This window comes from Aquarana catesbeiana, linkage group LG09 (genome assembly GCF_042186555.1).
Source record: "Aquarana catesbeiana isolate 2022-GZ linkage group LG09, ASM4218655v1, whole genome shotgun sequence".
Lineage (NCBI taxonomy): Eukaryota > Metazoa > Chordata > Amphibia > Anura > Ranidae > Aquarana > Aquarana catesbeiana.
This window is the reverse complement of record NC_133332.1, coordinates 24,917,768-24,938,350: the sequence shown is the minus strand read 5'-3', so window position 1 is coordinate 24,938,350 and position 20,583 is coordinate 24,917,768. Positions and strand designations below refer to the sequence as shown.

The following is a 20,583-nucleotide window of genomic DNA, read 5'->3' as shown; positions in this document are numbered from 1 at the left end:
GCCTGATTGTCAATTTTTCAGAAAGGTAAGGGTTAAAAACCAAAGAATGCTTGCATCCTATAGGTCAATCTGAGATCCTTTGGCATTTCTTTGGTTTTAGGACACTTTCAAGGGTGTAGCAAAACTGGTGTTTCTGACCACTCTTTGCATAAGGGCCATGACCTAGTATCAGCCCATAGCAAAGAGCTCCAGAGTCGCTATAGTTCCCTTATAACAGCTATACTCTGGAAGCCGTTACTCAAGAAAAGGAAGGCAGAGGGCAAAGGACTAGTTGCCAGTCATGCCTGTGGCCTTCCTGCAGCTGATCTTTTCCCCATGGCTGGCTTACCTTGCCTTATTTTATAGCGTGTATCTGTGTAGAGGTGGCCACCTTGATAGAGGCAGGGCTTTGCTTCCTCATGTCAGAAAGCCACCAGCAAGGAGAAGAGTGAGCACCACAGTAGTGACATCACCAAACTTTACTGCAATACCCCTGAGACTAGAAGTCAGTGTTTGCAAAGCCTTATATCTCACACAACACACACACAGCTATGCGGCTGCATCGAAAGGAGTGCTTGGGCACGCTTGCATACCAGGAAGTGCACTACTATTTTTAAGAGGAATTTCAGGCCAAAGATATATTTTTCAGGGTACTGCTTAGAAACAATTAACATGTGTCAATGTTTCCTACAATATAGCAAAGGTTGACTTTTTGAGTTTCGTTCAACTTTGAAAGCTCTATTGCTTTTCTTTATGTTTTGTGAGGCACGTTCCAAAGTCTGACTTTCGGAAAGTCAGTATCTGATCTCATATTACAAAATGGTTCCACTGGGGGTTGAACCCAGGACCTTCTGCGTGTAAAGCAGACGTGATAACCGCTACACTATAGAACCTGTAAAAAAAGTGTGCCTAATTGTCAATTTTTCAGAAAGGGAAGGGTAAACACCAAAGATTGCTTGCATCCTATAGGTGAATCTGAGATCCTTTGGCATTTCTTTGGTTTTAGGACACTTTCAAGGGTGTAGCAAAACTGGTGTTTCTGACCACTCTTTGCATAAGGGCCATGACCTAGTATCAGCCCATAGCAAAGAGCTCCAGGGTAGCTATGGTTCCCTTATAAAAGCTATACTCTGGAAGACGTTCCTCAAGAAAATGAAGGCAGAGGGCAAAGGACTAGTTACCAGTCATGCCTGTGGCCTCCCTGCAGCTGATCTTTTCCCCGTGCTGACTTACCATGTCTTGTTTTATAGCATGTCTCTGTGTAAAGGTGGCCACCTTGGTAGAGGAAGGGCTTTCCTTCCTCATGTCAGAAAGCCACCAGCGAGGAGAAGACTGAGCAACACAGTAGTGACATCACCAAACTTCACTCCACTACCCCTGAGACTAGAAGTCAAAGTTTGCAAAGCCTTACAACACACAAACAGCTATGCGGCTGCATCAAAAGGAGTGCTTGGCCACGATTGCATACCAGGAACTGCGCTACTATTTTTAAGAGGAATTTCAGGCCAAAGATATATTTTTCAGGGTAATGCTTAGAAACAATTAACATGTGTCAATGTTTCCTACAATATAGCAAAGGTTGACTTTTTGAGTTCCGTTCAACTTTGAAAGCTCTATTGCTTTTCTTTATGTTTTGTGAGGCACGTTCCAAAGTCTGACTTTCGGAAAGTCAGTATCTGATCTCATATTACAAAATGGTTCCACTGGGGGTTGAACCCAGGACCTTCTGCGTATAAAGCAGACGTGATAACCGCTACACTATAGAACCTGTAAAAAAAGGGTGCCTAATTGTCAATTTTTCAGAAAGGGAAGGGTTAAACACCAAAGATTGCTTGCATCCTATAGGTCAACCTGAGATCCTTTGGCATTTCCTTGGTTTTAGGACACTTTCAAGGGGGTAGCAAAACTGGTGTTTCTGACCACTCTTTGCATAAGGGCCATAACCTACTATCAGCACATAGCAAAGAGCTCCAGGGTCGCTATGGTTCCCTTATAAAAGCTATACTCTGGAAGCCATTCCTCAAGAAAATGAAGGCAGACGGCAAAGGACTAGTTACCAGTCATGCCTGTGGCCACCCTGCTGCTGATCTTTTCCCCGTGACTGACTTACCATGTCTTGTTTTATAGTGTGTCTCTGTGTGGAGGTGGCCACCTTGGTAGAGGCAGGGATTTGCTTCCTCGTGTCAGGAAGCTGCCAGCAAGGAGAAGAGTGACCACCACAGTAGTGACATCACCAAACTTCACTCCAATTCCCCTGCAACTAGAATTCAGAGATTGCAATGCCTTAGATCTCACACACAGCTAAGCGGCTACGTTGAAAGGAGTGCTTGGGCACGCTTGCATACCAGGAAGTGTGCTACTATTTTTAAGAGGAATTTCAGGCCAAAGATATATTTTTCAGGGTATTTCTTAGAAACAACATGAGTCAATGTTTCCTACAATATAGCAAAGGTTGACTTTTTGAGTTCTGTTCAACTTTGAAGGCTCTATTGCATTCCTTTGCATTGTGTGAGGCAAGTTTCAAAGTCTGACTTTTAGAAAGTCAGTATCTGATCTCATATTACAAAATGGTTCCACTGGGGGTTGAACCCAGGACCTTCTGCGTGTAAAGCAGACGTGATAACCGCTACACTATGGAACCTGTGAAAAGAATGCCTATTTGTCAATTTTTCAGAAAGGTAAGGGTTAAAAACCAAAGAATTCTTGCATCCTATAGGTCAATCTGAAATCCTTTGGCATTTCTTTGGTTTTAGGACACTTTCAAGGGTGTAGCAAAACTGGTGTTTCTGACCACTCTTTGCATAAGGGCCATGACCTAGTATCAGCCCATAGCAAAGTGCTCCAGGGTAGTTATGGTTCCCTTATAAAAGCTATACTCTGGAAGCCATTCCTCAAGAAAATGAAGGCAGACGGCAAAGGACTAGTTACCAGTCATGCCTGTGGCCACCCTGCTGCTGATCTTTTCCCCGTGACTGACTTACCATGTCTTGTTTTATAGTGTGTCTCTGTGTGGAGGTGGCCACCTTGGTAGAGGCAGGGATTTGCTTCCTCGTGTCAGGAAGCTGCCAGCAAGGAGAAGAGTGACCACCACAGTAGTGACATCACCAAACTTCACTCCAATTCCCCTGCAACTAGAATTCAGAGATTGCAATGCCTTAGATCTCACACACAGCTAAGCGGCTACGTTGAAAGGAGTGCTTGGGCACGCTTGCATACCAGGAAGTGTGCTACTATTTTTAAGAGGAATTTCAGGCCAAAGATATATTTTTCAGGGTATTTCTTAGAAACAACATGAGTCAATGTTTCCTACAATATAGCAAAGGTTGACTTTTTGAGTTCTGTTCAACTTTGAAGGCTCTATTGCATTCCTTTGCATTGTGTGAGGCAAGTTTCAAAGTCTGACTTTTAGAAAGTCAGTATCTGATCTCATATTACAAAATGGTTCCACTGGGGGTTGAACCCAGGACCTTCTGCGTGTAAAGCAGACGTGATAACCGCTACACTATGGAACCTGTGAAAAGAATGCCTAATTGTCAATTTTTCAGAAAGGTAAGGGTTAAAAACCAAAGAATTCTTGCATCCTATAGGTCAATCTGAAATCCTTTGGCATTTCTTTGGTTTTAGGACACTTTCAAGGGTGTAGCAAAACTGGTGTTTCTGACCACTCTTTGCATAAGGGCCATGACCTAGTATCAGCCCATAGCAAAGTGCTCCAGGGTAGTTATGGTTCCCTTATAAAAGCTATACTCTGGAAGCCGTTCCTCAAGAAAAGGAAGGCAGAGGGCAAAGGACTAGTTACCAGTCATGCCTGTGGCCTCCCTGCAGCTGATCTTTTCCCCGTGACTGATTTACCATGTCTTGTTTTATAGCGTGTATCTGTGTAAAGGTGGCCACCTTGGTAGAGGAAGGGCTTTGCTTCCTCATGTCAGAAAGCCACCAGCAAGGAGAAGACTGAGCAACACAGTAGTGACATCACCAAACTTCACTCCAATACCCCTGAGACTAGAAGTCAGAGTTCGCAAAGCCTTACAACACACACACAGAGCTATGCGGCTGCATCGAAAGGAGTGCTTGGGCACGATTGCATACCAGGAACTGCGCTACTATTTTTAAGAGGAATTTCAGGCCAAAAATATATTTTTCAGGGTACTGCTTAGAAACAATTAACATGAGTCAATGTTTCCTACAATATAGAAAAGGTTGATTTTTTGAGTTCTGTTCAACTTTGAAAGCTCTATTGCATTCCTTTGCGTTGTGTGAGGCACGTTCCAAAGTCTGACTTTTAGAAAGTCAGTATCTGATCTCATATTACAAAATGGTTCCACTGGGGGTTGAACCCAGGACCTTCTGCATGTAAAGCAGACGTGATAACCGCTACACTATGGAACCTGTGAAAAGTGTGCCTAATTGTCAATTTTTCAGAAAGGTAAGGGTTAAAAACCAAAGAATGCTTGCTTCCTATAGGTCAACCTGAGATCCTTTGGCATTTCCTTGGTTTTAGGACACTTTCTAGGGGGTAGCAAAACTGGTGTTTCTGACCACTCTTTGCATAAGGGCCATAACCTACTATCAGCCCATAGCAAAGAGCTCCAGGGTCGCTATGGTTCCCTTATAAAAGCTATACTCTGGAAGCCATTCCTCAAGAAAATGAAGGCAGACAGCAAAGGACTAGTTACGAGTCATGCCTGTGGCCACCCTGCTGCTGATCTTTTCCCCGTGACTGACTTACCATGTCTTGTTTTATAGTGTGTCTCTGTGTGGAAGTGGCCACCTTGGTAGAGGCAGGGATTTGCTTCTTCATGTCAGGAAGCTGCCAGCAAGGAGAAGAGTGAGCACCACAGTAGTGACATCACCAAACTTCACTCCAATTCCCCTGCAACTAGAATTCAGAGATTGCAATGCCTTAGATCTCACACAACACACACACAGCTAAGCGGCTGTGTTGAAAGGAGTGCTTGGGCACGCTTGCATACCAGGAAGTGTGCTACTATTTTTAAGAGGAATTTCAGGCCAAAGATATATTTTTCAGGGTACTTCTTAGAAACAACATGAGTCAATGTTTCCTACAATATAGCAAAGGTTGATTTTTTGAGTTCTGTTCAACTTTGAAGGCTCTATTGCATTCCTTTGCATTGTGTGAGGCACGTTTCAAAATCTGACTTTTAGAAAGTCAGTATCTGATCTCATATTACAAAATGGTTCCACTGGGGGTTGAACCCAGGACCTTCTGCGTGTAAAGCAGACGTGATAACCGCTACACTATGGAATCTGTGAAAAGAGTGCATAAGTGTCAATTTTTCAGAAAGGTAAGGGTTAAAAACCAAATAATTCTTGCATCCTATAGGTCAATCTGAGATCCTTTGGCATTTCTTTGATTTTAGGACACTTTCAAGGGTGTAGCAAAACTGGTGTTTCTGACCACTCTTTGCATAAGGGCCATGACCTAGTATCAGCCCATAGCAAAGAGCTCCAGGGTAGCTATGGTTCCTTTATAAAAGCTATACTCTGGAAGCCGTTCCTCAAGAAAATGAAGGCAGAGGGCAAAGGACTAGTTACCAGTCATGCCTGTGGCCTCCCTGCAGCTGATCTTTTCCCCGTGACTGACTTACCATGTCTTGTTTTATAGCGTGTCTCTGTGTAAAGGTGGCCACCTTGGTAGAGGAAGGGCTTTGCTTCCTCATGTCAGAAAGCCACCAGCAAGGAGAAGACTGAGCACCACAGTAGTGACATCACCAAACTTCACTCCAATACCCCTGAGACTAGAAGTCAGAGTTTGCAAAGCCTTATATCTCACACAACACACACACAGCTATGCGGCTGCATCGAAAGGAGTGCTTGGGCACGCTTGCATACCAGGAAGTGCGCTACTATTTTTAAGAGGAATTTCAGGCCAAAGATATATTTTTCAGGGTACTGCTTAGAAACAATTAACATGAGTCAATGTTTCCTACAAAATAGCAAAGGTTGACTTTTTGAGTTCTGTTCAACTTTGAAGGCTCTATTGCATTCCTTTGCGTTGTGTGAGGCACGTTCCAAAGTCTGACTTTTAGAAAGTCAGTATCTGATCTCATATTCCAAAATGGTTCCACTGGGGGTTGAACCCAGGACCTTCTGCGTGTAAAGCAGACGTGATAACCACTACACTATAGAACCTGTGAAAACTTTGCCTAATTGTCAATTTTTCAGAAAGGGATGGGTTAAACACCAAAGATTGCTTGCATCCTATAGGTCAACCTGAGATCCTTTGGCATTTCCTTGGTTTTAGGACACTTTCTAGGGGGTAGCAAAACTGGTGTTTCTGACCACTCTTTGCATAAGGGCCATAACCTACTATCAGCCCATAGCAAAGAGCTCCAGAGTCTCTATGGTTCCCTTATAAAAGCTATACTCTGGAAGCCATTCCTCAAGAAAATGAAGGCAGAGGGCAAAGGACTAGTTACCAGTCATGCCTGTGGCCACCTTGCTGCTGATCTTTTCCCCGTGACTGACTTACCATGTCTTGTTTTATAGCGTGTCTCTGTGTGGAAGTGGCCACCTTGGTAGAGGCAGGGATTTGCTTCCTCATGTCAGGAAGCTGCCAGCAAGGAGAGGAGTGAGCACCACAGTAGTGACATCACCAAACTTCACTCCAATTCCCCTGCAACTAGAATTCAGAGATTGCAATGCCTTAGATCTCACACAACACACACACAGCTAAGCGGCTGCGTTGAAAGGAGTGCTTGGGCACGCTTGCATACCAGGAAGTGTGCTACTATTTTTAAGAAGAATTTCAGGCCAAAGATATATTTTTCAGGGTACTTCTTAGAAACAACATGAGTCAATGTTTCCTACAATATAGCAAAGGTTGACTTTTTGAGTTCTGTTCAACTTTGAAGGCTCTATTGCATTCCTTTGCATTGTGTGAGGCACGTTTCAAAGTTTGACTTTTAGAAAGTCAGTATCTGATCTCATATTACAAAATGGTTCCACTGGGGGTTGAACCTAGGACCTTCTGCGTGTAAAGCAGACGTGATAGCCGCTACACTATAGAACCTGTGAAAAGTGTGCCTAATTGTCAATTTTTCAGAAAGGTAAGGGTTAAAAACCAAATAATTCTTGCATCCTATAGGTCAATCTGAGATCCTTTGGCATTTCCTTGGTTTTAGGACACTTTCAAGGGTGTAGCAAAACTGGTGTTTCTGACCACTCTTTGCATAAGGGCCATGACCTAGTATCAGCCCATAGCAAAGAGCTCCAGGGTAGCTATGGTTCCCTTATAAAAGCTATACTCTGGAAGCCGTTCCTCAAGAAAATGAAGGCAGAGTGCAAAGGACTAGTTACCAGTCATGCCTGTGGCCTCCCTGCAGCTGATCTTTTCCCCGTGACTGACTTACCATGTCTTGTTTTATAGCGTGTCTCTGTGTAAAGGTGGCCACCTTGGTAGAGGAAGGGCTTTGCTTCCTCATGTCAGAAAGCCACCAGCAAGGAGAAGACTGAGCACCACAGTAGTGACATCACCAAACTTCACTCCAATACCCCTGAGACTAGAAGTCAGAGTTTGCAAAGCCTTATATCTCACACAACACACACACAGCTATGCGGCTGCATCGAAAGGAGTGCTTGGGCACGCTTGCATACCAGGAAGTGCGCTACTATTTTTAAGAGGAATTTCAGGCCAAAGATATATTTTTCAGGGTACTGCTTAGAAACAATTAACATGAGTCAATGTTTCCTACAATATAGCAAAGGTTGACTTTTTGAGTTCTGTTCAACTTTGAAGGCTCTATTGCATTCCTTTGCATTGTGTGAGGCACGTTTCAAAGTCTGACTTTTAGAAAGTCAGTATCTGATCTCATATTACAAAATGGTTCCACTGGGGGTTGAACCCAGGACCTTCTGCGTGTAAAGCAGACGTGATAACCGCTACACTATGGAATCTGTGAAAAGAGTGCATAAGTGTCAATTTTTCAGAAAGGTAAGGGTTAAAAACCAAATAATTCTTGCATCCTATAGGTCAATCTGAGATCCTTTGGCATTTCTTTGATTTTAGGACACTTTCAAGGGTGTAGCAAAACTGGTGTTTCTGACCACTCTTTGCATAAGGGCCATGACCTAGTATCAGCCCATAGCAAAGAGCTCCAGGGTAGCTATGGTTCCTTTATAAAAGCTATACTCTGGAAGCCGTTCCTCAAGAAAATGAAGGCAGAGGGCAAAGGACTAGTTACCAGTCATGCCTGTGGCCTCCCTGCAGCTGATCTTTTCCCCGTGACTGATTTACCATGTCTTGTTTTATAGCGTGTCTCTGTGTAAAGGTGGCCACCTTGGTAGAGGAAGGGCTTTGCTTCCTCATGTCAGAAAGCCACCAGCAAGGAGAAGACTGAGCAACACAGTAGTGACATCACCAAACTTCACTCCAATACCCCTGAGACTAGAAGTCAGAGTTCGCAAAGCCTTACAACACACACACACAGCTATGCGGCTGCATCGAAAGGAGTGCTTGGGCACTATTGCATACCAGGAACTGCGCTACTATTTTTAAGAGGAATTTCAGGCCAAAAATATATTTTTCAGGGTACTTCTTAGAAACAACATGAGTCAATGTTTCCTACAATATAGCTAAAGGTTGACTTTTTGAGTTCTGTTCAACTTTGAAAGCTCTATTGCATTCCTTTGCATTGTGTGAGGCATGTTTCAAAGTCTGACTTTTAGAAAGTCAGTATCTGATCTCATATTACAAAATGGTTCCACTGGGGGTTGAACCCAGGACCTTCTGCGTGTAAAGCAGACGTGATAGCCGCTACACTATGGAACCTGTGAAAAGTGTGCCTAATTGTCAATTTTTCAGAAAGGTAAGGGTTAAAAACCAAATAATTCTTGCATCCTATAGGTCAATCTGAGATCCTTTGGCATTTCCTTGGTTTTAGGACACTTTCAAGGGTGTAGCAAAACTGGTGTTTCTGACCACTCTTTGCATAAGGGCCATGACCTAGTATCAGCCCATAGCAAAGAGCTCCAGGGTAGCTATGGTTCCCTTATAAAAGCTATACTCTGGAAGCCGTTCCTCAAGAAAATGAAGGCAGAGGGCAAAGGACTAGTTACCAGTCATGCCTGTGGCCTCCCTGCAGCTGATCTTTTCCCCGTGACTGACTTACCATGTCTTGTTTTATAGCGTGTCTCTGTGTAAAGGTGGCCACCTTGGTAGAGGAAGGGCTTTGCTTCCTCATGTCAGAAAGCCACCAGCAAGGAGAAGACTGAGCACCACAGTAGTGACATCACCAAACTTCACTCCAATACCCCTGAGACTAGAAGTCAGAGTTTGCAAAGCCTTATATCTCACACAACACACACACAGCTATGCGGCTGCATCGAAAGGAGTGCTTGGGCACGCTTGCATACCAGGAAGTGCGCTACTATTTTTAAGAGGAATTTCAGGCCAAAGATATATTTTTCAGGGTACTGCTTAGAAACAATTAACATGAGTCAATGTTTCCTACAATATAGCAAAGGTTGACTTTTTGAGTTCTGTTCAACTTTGAAGGCTCTATTGCATTCCTTTGCATTGTGTGAGGCACGTTTCAAAATCTGACTTTTAGAAAGTCAGTATCTGATCTCATATTACAAAATGGTTCCACTGGGGGTTGAACCCAGGACCTTCTGCGTGTAAAGCAGACGTGATAACCGCTACACTATGGAATCTGTGAAAAGAGTGCGTAAGTGTCAATTTTTCAGAAAGGTAAGGGTTAAAAACCAAATAATTCTTGCATCCTATAGGTCAATCTGAGATCCTTTGGCATTTCTTTGATTTTAGGACACTTTCAAGGGTGTAGCAAAACTGGTGTTTCTGACCACTCTTTGCATAAGGGCCATGACCTAGTATCAGCCCATAGCAAAGAGCTCCAGGGTAGCTATGGTTCCTTTATAAAAGCTATACTCTGGAAGCCGTTCCTCAAGAAAATGAAGGCAGAGGGCAAAGGACTAGTTACCAGTCATGCCTGTGGCCTCCCTGCAGCTGATCTTTTCCCCGTGACTGACTTACCATGTCTTGTTTTATAGCGTGTATCTGTGTAAAGGTGGCCACCTTGGTAGAGGAAGGGCTTTGCTTCCTCATGTCAGAAAGCCACCAGCAAGGAGAAGACTGAGCACCACAGTAGTGACATCACCAAACTTCACTCCAATACCCCTGAGACTAGAAGTCAGAGTTTGCAAAGCCTTATATCTCACACAACACACACACAGCTATGCGGCTGCATCGAAAGGAGTGCTTGGGCACGCTTGCATACCAGGAAGTGCGCTACTATTTTTAAGAGGAATTTCAGGCCAAAGATATATTTTTCAGGGTACTTCTTAGAAACAACATGAGTCAATGTTTCCTACAATATAGCAAAGGTTGATTTTTTGAGTTCTGTTCAACTTTGAAGGCTCTATTGCATTCCTTTGCATTGTGTGAGGCACGTTCCAAAGTCTGACTTTTAGAAAGTCAGTATCTGATCTCATATTACAAAATGGTTCCACTGGGGGTTGAACCCAGGACCTTCTGCGTGTAAAGCAGACGTGATAACCGCTACACTATGGAACCTGTGAAAAGAGTGCCTAATTGTCAATTTTTCAGAAAGGTAAGGGTTAAAAACCAAATAATTCTTGCATCCTATAGGTCAATCTGAGATCCTTTGGCATTTCTTTGGTTTTAGGACACTTTCAAGGGTGTAGCAAAACTGGTGTTTCTGACCACTCTTTGCATAAGGGCCATGACCTAGTATCAGCCCATAGCAAAGAGCTCCAGGGTAGCTATGGTTCCTTTATAAAAGCTATACTCTGGAAGCCGTTCCTCAAGAAAATGAAGGCAGAGGGCAAAGGACTAGTTACCAGTCATGCCTGTGGCCTCCCTGCAGCTGATCTTTTCCCCGTGACTGACTTACCATGTCTTGTTTTATAGCGTGTATCTGTGTAAAGGTGGCCACCTTGGTAGAGGAAGGGCTTTGCTTCCTCATGTCAGAAAGCCACCAGCAAGGAGAAGACTGAGCAACACAGTAGTGACATCACCAAACTTCACTCCAATACCCCTGAGACTAGAAGTCAGAGTTCGCAAAGCCTTACAACACACACACAGAGCTATGCGGCTGCATCGAAAGGAGTGCTTGGGCACGATTGCATACCAGGAACTGCGCTACTATTTTTAAGAGGAATTTCAGGCCAAAAATATATTTTTCAGGGTACTGCTTAGAAACAATTAACATGAGTCAATGTTTCCTACAATATAGAAAAGGTTGATTTTTTGAGTTCTGTTCAACTTTGAAAGCTCTATTGCATTCCTTTGCGTTGTGTGAGGCACGTTCCAAAGTCTGACTTTTAGAAAGTCAGTATCTGATCTCATATTACAAAATGGTTCCACTGGGGGTTGAACCCAGGACCTTCTGCATGTAAAGCAGACGTGATAACCGCTACACTATGGAACCTGTGAAAAGTGTGCCTAATTGTCAATTTTTCAGAAAGGTAAGGGTTAAAAACCAAAGAATGCTTGCATCCTATAGGTCAACCTGAGATCCTTTGGCATTTCCTTGGTTTTAGGACACTTTCTAGGGGGTAGCAAAACTGGTGTTTCTGACCACTCTTTGCATAAGGGCCATAACCTACTATCAGCCCATAGCAAAGAGCTCCAGGGTCGCTATGGTTCCCTTATAAAAGCTATACTCTGGAAGCCATTCCTCAAGAAAATGAAGGCAGACAGCAAAGGACTAGTTACGAGTCATGCCTGTGGCCACCCTGCTGCTGATCTTTTCCCCGTGACTGACTTACCATGTCTTGTTTTATAGTGTGTCTCTGTGTGGAAGTGGCCACCTTGGTAGAGGCAGGGATTTGCTTCTTCATGTCAGGAAGCTGCCAGCAAGGAGAAGAGTGAGCACCACAGTAGTGACATCACCAAACTTCACTCCAATTCCCCTGCAACTAGAATTCAGAGATTGCAATGCCTTAGATCTCACACAACACACACACAGCTAAGCGGCTGTGTTGAAAGGAGTGCTTGGGCACGCTTGCATACCAGGAAGTGTGCTACTATTTTTAAGAGGAATTTCAGGCCAAAGATATATTTTTCAGGGTACTTCTTAGAAACAACATGAGTCAATGTTTCCTACAATATAGCAAAGGTTGATTTTTTGAGTTCTGTTCAACTTTGAAGGCTCTATTGCATTCCTTTGCATTGTGTGAGGCACGTTTCAAAATCTGACTTTTAGAAAGTCAGTATCTGATCTCATATTACAAAATGGTTCCACTGGGGGTTGAACCCAGGACCTTCTGCGTGTAAAGCAGACGTGATAACCGCTACACTATGGAATCTGTGAAAAGAGTGCATAAGTGTCAATTTTTCAGAAAGGTAAGGGTTAAAAACCAAATAATTCTTGCATCCTATAGGTCAATCTGAGATCCTTTGGCATTTCTTTGATTTTAGGACACTTTCAAGGGTGTAGCAAAACTGGTGTTTCTGACCACTCTTTGCATAAGGGCCATGACCTAGTATCAGCCCATAGCAAAGAGCTCCAGGGTAGCTATGGTTCCTTTATAAAAGCTATACTCTGGAAGCCGTTCCTCAAGAAAATGAAGGCAGAGGGCAAAGGACTAGTTACCAGTCATGCCTGTGGCCTCCCTGCAGCTGATCTTTACCCCGTGACTGATTTACCATGTCTTGTTTTATAGCGTGTCTCTGTGTAAAGGTGGCCACCTTGGTAGAGGAAGGGCTTTGCTTCCTCATGTCAGAAAGCCACCAGCAAGGAGAAGACTGAGCAACACAGTAGTGACATCACCAAACTTCACTCCAATACCCCTGAGACTAGAAGTCAGAGTTCGCAAAGCCTTACAACACACACACACAGCTATGCGGCTGCATCGAAAGGAGTGCTTGGGCACTATTGCATACCAGGAACTGCGCTACTATTTTTAAGAGGAATTTCAGGCCAAAGATATATTTTTCAGGGTACTTCTTAGAAACAACATGAGTCAATGTTTCCTACAATATAGCTAAAGGTTGACTTTTTGAGTTCTGTTCAACTTTGAAAGCTCTATTGCATTCCTTTGCGTTGTGTGAGGCACGTTCCAAAATCTGACTTTTAGAAAGTCAGTATCTGATCTCATATTACAAAATGGTTCCACTGGGGGTTGAACCCAGGACCTTCTGCGTGTAAAGCAGATGTGATAACCGCTACACTATGGAACCTGTGAAAAGTGTGCCTAATTGTCAATTTTTCAGAAAGGTAAGGGTTAAAAACCAAAGAATGCTTGCATCCTATAGGTCAACCTGAGATCCTTTGGCATTTCCTTGGTTTTAGGACACTTTCTAGGGGGTAGCAAAACTGGTGTTTCTGACCACTCTTTGCATAAGGGCCATAACCTACTATCAGCCCATAGCAAAGAGCTCCAGAGTCTCTATGGTTCCCTTATAAAAGCTATACTCTGGAAGCCATTCCTCATGAAAATGAAGGCAGAGGGCAAAGGACTAGTTACCAGTCATGCCTGTGGCCACCCTGCTGCTGATCTTTTCCCCGTGACTGACTTACCATGTCTTGTTTTATAGCGTGTCTCTGTGTGGAAGTGGCCACCTTGGTAGAGGCAGGGATTTGCTTCCTCATGTCAGGAAGCTGCCAGCAAGGAGAGGAGTGAGCACCACAGTAGTGACATCACCAAACTTCACTCCAATTCCCCTGCAACTAGAATTCAGAGATTGCAATGCCTTAGATCTCACACAACACACACACAGCTAAGCGGCTGCGTTGAAAGGAGTGCTTGGGCACGCTTGCATACCAGGAAGTGTGCTACTATTTTTAAGAAGAATTTCAGGCCAAAGATATATTTTTCAGGGTACTTCTTAGAAACAACATGAGTCAATGTTTCCTACAATATAGCAAAGGTTGACTTTTTGAGTTCTGTTCAACTTTGAAGGCTCTATTGCATTCCTTTGCATTGTGTGAGGCACGTTTCAAAGTCTGACTTTTAGAAAGTCAGTATCTGATCTCATATTACAAAATGGTTCCACTGGGGGTTGAACCTAGGACCTTCTGCGTGTAAAGCAGACGTGATAGCCGCTACACTATAGAACCTGTGAAAAGTGTGCCTAATTGTCAATTTTTCAGAAAGGTAAGGGTTAAAAACCAAATAATTCTTGCATCCTATAGGTCAATCTGAGATCCTTTGGCATTTCCTTGCTTTTAGGACACTTTCAAGGGTGTAGCAAAACTGGTGTTTCTGACCACTCTTTGCATAAGGGCCATGACCTAGTATCAGCCCATAGCAAAGAGCTCAAGGGTAGCTATGGTTCCCTTATAAAAGCTATACTCTGGAAGCCGTTCCTCAAGAAAATGAAGGCAGAGGGCAAAGGACTAGTTACCAGTCATGCCTGTGGCCTCCCTGCAGCTGATCTTTTCCCCGTGACTGACTTACCATGTCTTGTTTTATAGCGTGTCTCTGTGTAAAGGTGGCCACCTTGGTAGAGGAAGGGCTTTGCTTCCTCATGTCAGAAAGCCACCAGCAAGGAGAAGACTGAGCAGCACAGTAGTGACATCACCAAACTTCACTCCAATACCCCTGAGACTAGAAGTCAGAGTTTGCAAAGCCTTATATCTCACACAACACACACACAGCTATGCGGCTGCATCGAAAGGAGTGCTTGGGCACGCTTGCATACCAGGAAGTGCGCTACTATTTTTAAGAGGAATTTCAGGCCAAAGATATATTTTTCAGGGTACTGCTTAGAAACAATTAACATGAGTCAATGTTTCCTACAATATAGCAAAGGTTGACTTTTTGAGTTCTGTTCAACTTTGAAGGCTCTATTGCATTCCTTTGCATTGTGTGAGGCACGTTTCAAATTCTGACTTTTAGAAAGTCAGTATCTGATCTCATATTACAAAATGGTTCCACTGGGGGTTGAACCCAGGACCTTCTGCGTGTAAAGCAGACGTGATAGCCGCTACACTATGGAACCTGTGAAAAGTGTGCCTAATTGTCAATTTTTCAGAAAGGTAAGGGTTAAAAACCAAATAATTCTTGCATCCTATAGGTCAATCTGAGATCCTTTGGCATTTCTTTGGTTTTAGGACACTTTCAAGGGTGTAGCAAAACTGGTGTTTCTGACCACTCTTTGCATAAGGGCCATGACCTAGTATCAGCCCATAGCAAAGAGCTCCAGGGTAGCTATGGTTCCCTTATAAAAGCTATACTCTGGAAGCCGTTCCTCAAGAAAATGAAGGCAGAGGGCAAAGGACTAGTTACCAGTCATGCCTGTGGCCTCCCTGCAGCTGATCTTTTCCCCGTGACTGACTTACCATGTCTTGTTTTATAGCGTGTCTCTGTGTAAAGGTGGCCACCTTGGTAGAGGAAGGGCTTTGCTCCCTCATGTCAGAAAGCCACCAGCAAGGAGAAGACTGAGCACCACAGTAGTGACATCACCAAACTTCACTCCAATACCCCTGAGACTAGAAGTCAGAGTTTGCAAAGCCTTATATCTCACACAACACACACACAGCTATGCGGCTGCATCGAAAGGAGTGCTTGGGCACGCTTGCATACCAGGAAGTGCGCTACTATTTTTAAGAGGAATTTCAGGCCAAAGATATATTTTTCAGGGTACTTCTTAGAAACAACATGAGTCAATGTTTCCTACAATATAGCAAAGGTTGATTTTTTGAGTTCTGTTCAACTTTGAAGGCTCTATTGCATTCCTTTGCATTGTGTGAGGCACGTTCCAAAGTCTGACTTTTAGAAAGTCAGTATCTGATCTCATATTACAAAATGGTTCCACTGGGGGTTGAACCCAGGACCTTCTGCGTGTAAAGCAGACGTGATAACCGCTACACTATGGAACCTGTGAAAAGAGTGCCTAATTGTCAATTTTTCAGAAAGGTAAGGGTTAAAAACCAAAGAATTCTTGCATCCTATAGGTCAATCTGAAATCCTTTGGCATTTCTTTGGTTTTAGGACACTTTCAAGGGTGTAGCAAAACTGGTGTTTCTGACCACTCTTTGCATAAGGGCCATGACCTAGTATCAGCCCATAGCAAAGTGCTCCAGGGTAGTTATGGTTCCCTTATAAAAGCTATACTCTGGAAGCCGTTCCTCAAGAAAAGGAAGGCAGAGGGCAAAGGACTAGTTACCAGTCATGCCTGTGGCCTCCCTGCAGCTGATCTTTTCCCCGTGACTGATTTACCATGTCTTGTTTTATAGCGTGTATCTGTGTAAAGGTGGCCACCTTGGTAGAGGAAGGGCTTTGCTTCCTCATGTCAGAAAGCCACCAGCAAGGAGAAGACTGAGCAACACAGTAGTGACATCACCAAACTTCACTCCAATACCCCTGAGACTAGAAGTCAGAGTTCGCAAAGCCTTACAACACACACACAGAGCTATGCGGCTGCATCGAAAGGAGTGCTTGGGCACGATTGCATACCAGGAACTGCGCTACTATTTTTAAGAGGAATTTCAGGCCAAAAATATATTTTTCAGGGTACTGCTTAGAAACAATTAACATGAGTCAATGTTTCCTACAATATAGAAAAGGTTGATTTTTTGAGTTCTGTTCAACTTTGAAAGCTCTATTGCATTCCTTTGCGTTGTGTGAGGCACGTTCCAAAGTCTGACTTTTAGAAAGTCAGTATCTGATCTCATATTACAAAATGGTTCCACTGGGGGTTGAACCCAGGACCTTCTGCATGTAAAGCAGACGTGATAACCGCTACACTATGGAACCTGTGAAAAGTGTGCCTAATTGTCAATTTTTCAGAAAGGTAAGGGTTAAAAACCAAAGAATGCTTGCTTCCTATAGGTCAACCTGAGATCCTTTGGCATTTCCTTGGTTTTAGGACACTTTCTAGGGGGTAGCAAAACTGGTGTTTCTGACCACTCTTTGCATAAGGGCCATAACCTACTATCAGCCCATAGCAAAGAGCTCCAGGGTCGCTATGGTTCCCTTATAAAAGCTATACTCTGGAAGCCATTCCTCAAGAAAATGAAGGCAGACAGCAAAGGACTAGTTACGAGTCATGCCTGTGGCCACCCTGCTGCTGATCTTTTCCCCGTGACTGACTTACCATGTCTTGTTTTATAGTGTGTCTCTGTGTGGAAGTGGCCACCTTGGTAGAGGCAGGGATTTGCTTCTTCATGTCAGGAAGCTGCCAGCAAGGAGAAGAGTGAGCACCACAGTAGTGACATCACCAAACTTCACTCCAATTCCCCTGCAACTAGAATTCAGAGATTGCAATGCCTTAGATCTCACACAACACACACACAGCTAAGCGGCTGTGTTGAAAGGAGTGCTTGGGCACGCTTGCATACCAGGAAGTGTGCTACTATTTTTAAGAGGAATTTCAGGCCAAAGATATATTTTTCAGGGTACTTCTTAGAAACAACATGAGTCAATGTTTCCTACAATATAGCAAAGGTTGATTTTTTGAGTTCTGTTCAACTTTGAAGGCTCTATTGCATTCCTTTGCATTGTGTGAGGCACGTTTCAAAATCTGACTTTTAGAAAGTCAGTATCTGATCTCATATTACAAAATGGTTCCACTGGGGGTTGAACCCAGGACCTTCTGCGTGTAAAGCAGACGTGATAACCGCTACACTATGGAATCTGTGAAAAGAGTGCATAAGTGTCAATTTTTCAGAAAGGTAAGGGTTAAAAACCAAATAATTCTTGCATCCTATAGGTCAATCTGAGATCCTTTGGCATTTCTTTGATTTTAGGACACTTTCAAGGGTGTAGCAAAACTGGTGTTTCTGACCACTCTTTGCATAAGGGCCATGACCTAGTATCAGCCCATAGCAAAGAGCTCCAGGGTAGCTATGGTTCCTTTATAAAAGCTATACTCTGGAAGCCGTTCCTCAAGAAAATGAAGGCAGAGGGCAAAGGACTAGTTACCAGTCATGCCTGTGGCCTCCCTGCAGCTGATCTTTTCCCCGTGACTGACTTACCATGTCTTGTTTTATAGCGTGTCTCTGTGTAAAGGTGGCCACCTTGGTAGAGGAAGGGCTTTGCTTCCTCATGTCAGAAAGCCACCAGCAAGGAGAAGACTGAGCACCACAGTAGTGACATCACCAAACTTCACTCCAATACCCCTGAGACTAGAAGTCAGAGTTTGCAAAGCCTTATATCTCACACAACACACACACAGCTATGCGGCTGCATCGAAAGGAGTGCTTGGGCACGCTTGCATACCAGGAAGTGCGCTACTATTTTTAAGAGGAATTTCAGGCCAAAGATATATTTTTCAGGGTACTGCTTAGAAACAATTAACATGAGTCAATGTTTCCTACAAAATAGCAAAGGTTGACTTTTTGAGTTCTGTTCAACTTTGAAGGCTCTATTGCATTCCTTTGCGTTGTGTGAGGCACGTTCCAAAGTCTGACTTTTAGAAAGTCAGTATCTGATCTCATATTCCAAAATGGTTCCACTGGGGGTTGAACCCAGGACCTTCTGCGTGTAAAGCAGACGTGATAACCACTACACTATAGAACCTGTGAAAACTTTGCCTAATTGTCAATTTTTCAGAAAGGGATGGGTTAAACACCAAAGATTGCTTGCATCCTATAGGTCAACCTGAGATCCTTTGGCATTTCCTTGGTTTTAGGACACTTTCTAGGGGGTAGCAAAACTGGTGTTTCTGACCACTCTTTGCATAAGGGCCATAACCTACTATCAGCCCATAGCAAAGAGCTCCAGAGTCTCTATGGTTCCCTTATAAAAGCTATACTCTGGAAGCCATTCCTCAAGAAAATGAAGGCAGAGGGCAAAGGACTAGTTACCAGTCATGCCTGTGGCCACCTTGCTGCTGATCTTTTCCCCGTGACTGACTTACCATGTCTTGTTTTATAGCGTGTCTCTGTGTGGAAGTGGCCACCTTGGTAGAGGCAGGGATTTGCTTCCTCATGTCAGGAAGCTGCCAGCAAGGAGAGGAGTGAGCACCACAGTAGTGACATCACCAAACTTCACTCCAATTCCCCTGCAACTAGAATTCAGAGATTGCAATGCCTTAGATCTCACACAACACACACACAGCTAAGCGGCTGCGTTGAAAGGAGTGCTTGGGCACGCTTGCATACCAGGAAGTGTGCTACTATTTTTAAGAAGAATTTCAGGCCAAAGATATATTTTTCAGGGTACTTCTTAGAAACAACATGAGTCAATGTTTCCTACAATATAGCAAAGGTTGACTTTTTGAGTTCTGTTCAACTTTGAAGGCTCTATTGCATTCCTTTGCATTGTGTGAGGCACGTTTCAAAGTTTGACTTTTAGAAAGTCAGTATCTGATCTCATATTACAAAATGGTTCCACTGGGGGTTGAACCTAGGACCTTCTGCGTGTAAAGCAGACGTGATAGCCGCTACACTATAGAACCTGTGAAAAGTGTGCCTAATTGTCAATTTTTCAGAAAGGTAAGGGTTAAAAACCAAATAATTCTTGCATCCTATAGGTCAATCTGAGATCCTTTGGCATTTCCTTGGTTTTAGGACACTTTCAAGGGTGTAGCAAAACTGGTGTTTCTGACCACTCTTTGCATAAGGGCCATGACCTAGTATCAGCCCATAGCAAAGAGCTCCAGGGTAGCTATGGTTCCCTTATAAAAGCTATACTCTGGAAGCCGTTCCTCAAGAAAATGAAGGCAGAGTGCAAAGGACTAGTTACCAGTCATGCCTGTGGCCTCCCTGCAGCTGATCTTTTCCCCGTGACTGACTTACCATGTCTTGTTTTATAGCGTGTCTCTGTGTAAAGGTGGCCACCTTGGTAGAGGAAGGGCTTTGCTTCCTCATGTCAGAAAGCCACCAGCAAGGAGAAGACTGAGCACCACAGTAGTGACATCACCAAACTTCACTCCAATACCCCTGAGACTAGAAGTCAGAGTTTGCAAAGCCTTATATCTCACACAACACACACACAGCTATGCGGCTGCATCGAAAGGAGTGCTTGGGCACGCTTGCATACCAGGAAGTGCGCTACTATTTTTAAGAGGAATTTCAGGCCAAAGATATATTTTTCAGGGTACTGCTTAGAAACAATTAACATGAGTCAATGTTTCCTACAATATAGCAAAGGTTGACTTTTTGAGTTCTGTTCAACTTTGAAGGCTCTATTGCATTCCTTTGCATTGTGTGAGGCACGTTTCAAAGTCTGACTTTTAGAAAGTCAGTATCTGATCTCATATTACAAAATGGTTCCACTGGGGGTTGAACCCAGGACCTTCTGCGTGTAAAGCAGACGTGATAACCGCTACACTATGGAATCTGTGAAAAGAGTGCATAAGTGTCAATTTTTCAGAAAGGTAAGGGTTAAAAACCAAATAATTCTTGCATCCTATAGGTCAATCTGAGATCCTTTGGCATTTCTTTGATTTTAGGACACTTTCAAGGGTGTAGCAAAACTGGTGTTTCTGACCACTCTTTGCATAAGGGCCATGACCTAGTATCAGCCCATAGCAAAGAGCTCCAGGGTAGCTATGGTTCCTTTATAAAAGCTATACTCTGGAAGCCGTTCCTCAAGAAAATGAAGGCAGAGGGCAAAGGACTAGTTACCAGTCATGCCTGTGGCCTCCCTGCAGCTGATCTTTTCCCCGTGACTGATTTACCATGTCTTGTTTTATAGCGTGTCTCTGTG

The 20,583-nt window shown here is 43.6% G+C and overlaps 23 non-coding genes across 23 annotated transcripts; all 23 read right to left on the bottom strand.

Annotated features, from left to right (window-relative positions):
* Positions 1-799: 799 nt before the first annotated feature.
* TRNAV-UAC (transfer RNA valine (anticodon UAC)) lies at positions 800-872 on the bottom strand. The gene has a single exon. It is a non-coding gene; the product is annotated as a tRNA-Val (tRNA).
* Positions 873-1,674: 802 nt separating this feature from the next.
* TRNAI-UAU (transfer RNA isoleucine (anticodon UAU)) lies at positions 1,675-1,747 on the bottom strand. Its single transcript has one exon. It is a non-coding gene; the product is annotated as a tRNA-Ile (tRNA).
* An 800-nt stretch (positions 1,748-2,547) lies between these two features.
* TRNAV-UAC (transfer RNA valine (anticodon UAC)) lies at positions 2,548-2,620 on the bottom strand. Its single transcript has one exon. It is a non-coding gene; the product is annotated as a tRNA-Val (tRNA).
* A 798-nt stretch (positions 2,621-3,418) lies between these two features.
* Positions 3,419-3,491, bottom strand: TRNAV-UAC (transfer RNA valine (anticodon UAC)). Its single transcript has one exon. It is a non-coding gene; the product is annotated as a tRNA-Val (tRNA).
* Positions 3,492-4,295: 804 nt separating this feature from the next.
* Positions 4,296-4,368, bottom strand: TRNAV-UAC (transfer RNA valine (anticodon UAC)). Its single transcript has one exon. It is a non-coding gene; the product is annotated as a tRNA-Val (tRNA).
* An 807-nt stretch (positions 4,369-5,175) lies between these two features.
* Positions 5,176-5,248, bottom strand: TRNAV-UAC (transfer RNA valine (anticodon UAC)). The gene has a single exon. It is a non-coding gene; the product is annotated as a tRNA-Val (tRNA).
* An 811-nt stretch (positions 5,249-6,059) lies between these two features.
* Positions 6,060-6,132, bottom strand: TRNAV-UAC (transfer RNA valine (anticodon UAC)). Its single transcript has one exon. It is a non-coding gene; the product is annotated as a tRNA-Val (tRNA).
* Positions 6,133-6,939: 807 nt separating this feature from the next.
* TRNAV-UAC (transfer RNA valine (anticodon UAC)) lies at positions 6,940-7,012 on the bottom strand. The gene has a single exon. It is a non-coding gene; the product is annotated as a tRNA-Val (tRNA).
* Positions 7,013-7,823: 811 nt separating this feature from the next.
* Positions 7,824-7,896, bottom strand: TRNAV-UAC (transfer RNA valine (anticodon UAC)). The gene has a single exon. It is a non-coding gene; the product is annotated as a tRNA-Val (tRNA).
* Positions 7,897-8,697: 801 nt separating this feature from the next.
* On the bottom strand, positions 8,698-8,770 carry TRNAV-UAC (transfer RNA valine (anticodon UAC)). Its single transcript has one exon. It is a non-coding gene; the product is annotated as a tRNA-Val (tRNA).
* An 811-nt stretch (positions 8,771-9,581) lies between these two features.
* Positions 9,582-9,654, bottom strand: TRNAV-UAC (transfer RNA valine (anticodon UAC)). Its single transcript has one exon. It is a non-coding gene; the product is annotated as a tRNA-Val (tRNA).
* Positions 9,655-10,461: 807 nt separating this feature from the next.
* Positions 10,462-10,534, bottom strand: TRNAV-UAC (transfer RNA valine (anticodon UAC)). The gene has a single exon. It is a non-coding gene; the product is annotated as a tRNA-Val (tRNA).
* Positions 10,535-11,338: 804 nt separating this feature from the next.
* On the bottom strand, positions 11,339-11,411 carry TRNAV-UAC (transfer RNA valine (anticodon UAC)). Its single transcript has one exon. It is a non-coding gene; the product is annotated as a tRNA-Val (tRNA).
* Positions 11,412-12,218: 807 nt separating this feature from the next.
* TRNAV-UAC (transfer RNA valine (anticodon UAC)) lies at positions 12,219-12,291 on the bottom strand. The gene has a single exon. It is a non-coding gene; the product is annotated as a tRNA-Val (tRNA).
* An 801-nt stretch (positions 12,292-13,092) lies between these two features.
* TRNAV-UAC (transfer RNA valine (anticodon UAC)) lies at positions 13,093-13,165 on the bottom strand. The gene has a single exon. It is a non-coding gene; the product is annotated as a tRNA-Val (tRNA).
* An 807-nt stretch (positions 13,166-13,972) lies between these two features.
* TRNAV-UAC (transfer RNA valine (anticodon UAC)) lies at positions 13,973-14,045 on the bottom strand. The gene has a single exon. It is a non-coding gene; the product is annotated as a tRNA-Val (tRNA).
* An 811-nt stretch (positions 14,046-14,856) lies between these two features.
* TRNAV-UAC (transfer RNA valine (anticodon UAC)) lies at positions 14,857-14,929 on the bottom strand. Its single transcript has one exon. It is a non-coding gene; the product is annotated as a tRNA-Val (tRNA).
* Positions 14,930-15,736: 807 nt separating this feature from the next.
* Positions 15,737-15,809, bottom strand: TRNAV-UAC (transfer RNA valine (anticodon UAC)). Its single transcript has one exon. It is a non-coding gene; the product is annotated as a tRNA-Val (tRNA).
* An 804-nt stretch (positions 15,810-16,613) lies between these two features.
* On the bottom strand, positions 16,614-16,686 carry TRNAV-UAC (transfer RNA valine (anticodon UAC)). Its single transcript has one exon. It is a non-coding gene; the product is annotated as a tRNA-Val (tRNA).
* Positions 16,687-17,493: 807 nt separating this feature from the next.
* TRNAV-UAC (transfer RNA valine (anticodon UAC)) lies at positions 17,494-17,566 on the bottom strand. Its single transcript has one exon. It is a non-coding gene; the product is annotated as a tRNA-Val (tRNA).
* An 811-nt stretch (positions 17,567-18,377) lies between these two features.
* Positions 18,378-18,450, bottom strand: TRNAV-UAC (transfer RNA valine (anticodon UAC)). The gene has a single exon. It is a non-coding gene; the product is annotated as a tRNA-Val (tRNA).
* Positions 18,451-19,257: 807 nt separating this feature from the next.
* On the bottom strand, positions 19,258-19,330 carry TRNAV-UAC (transfer RNA valine (anticodon UAC)). Its single transcript has one exon. It is a non-coding gene; the product is annotated as a tRNA-Val (tRNA).
* An 811-nt stretch (positions 19,331-20,141) lies between these two features.
* On the bottom strand, positions 20,142-20,214 carry TRNAV-UAC (transfer RNA valine (anticodon UAC)). Its single transcript has one exon. It is a non-coding gene; the product is annotated as a tRNA-Val (tRNA).
* Between the last annotated feature and the right edge of the window lie 369 nt (positions 20,215-20,583).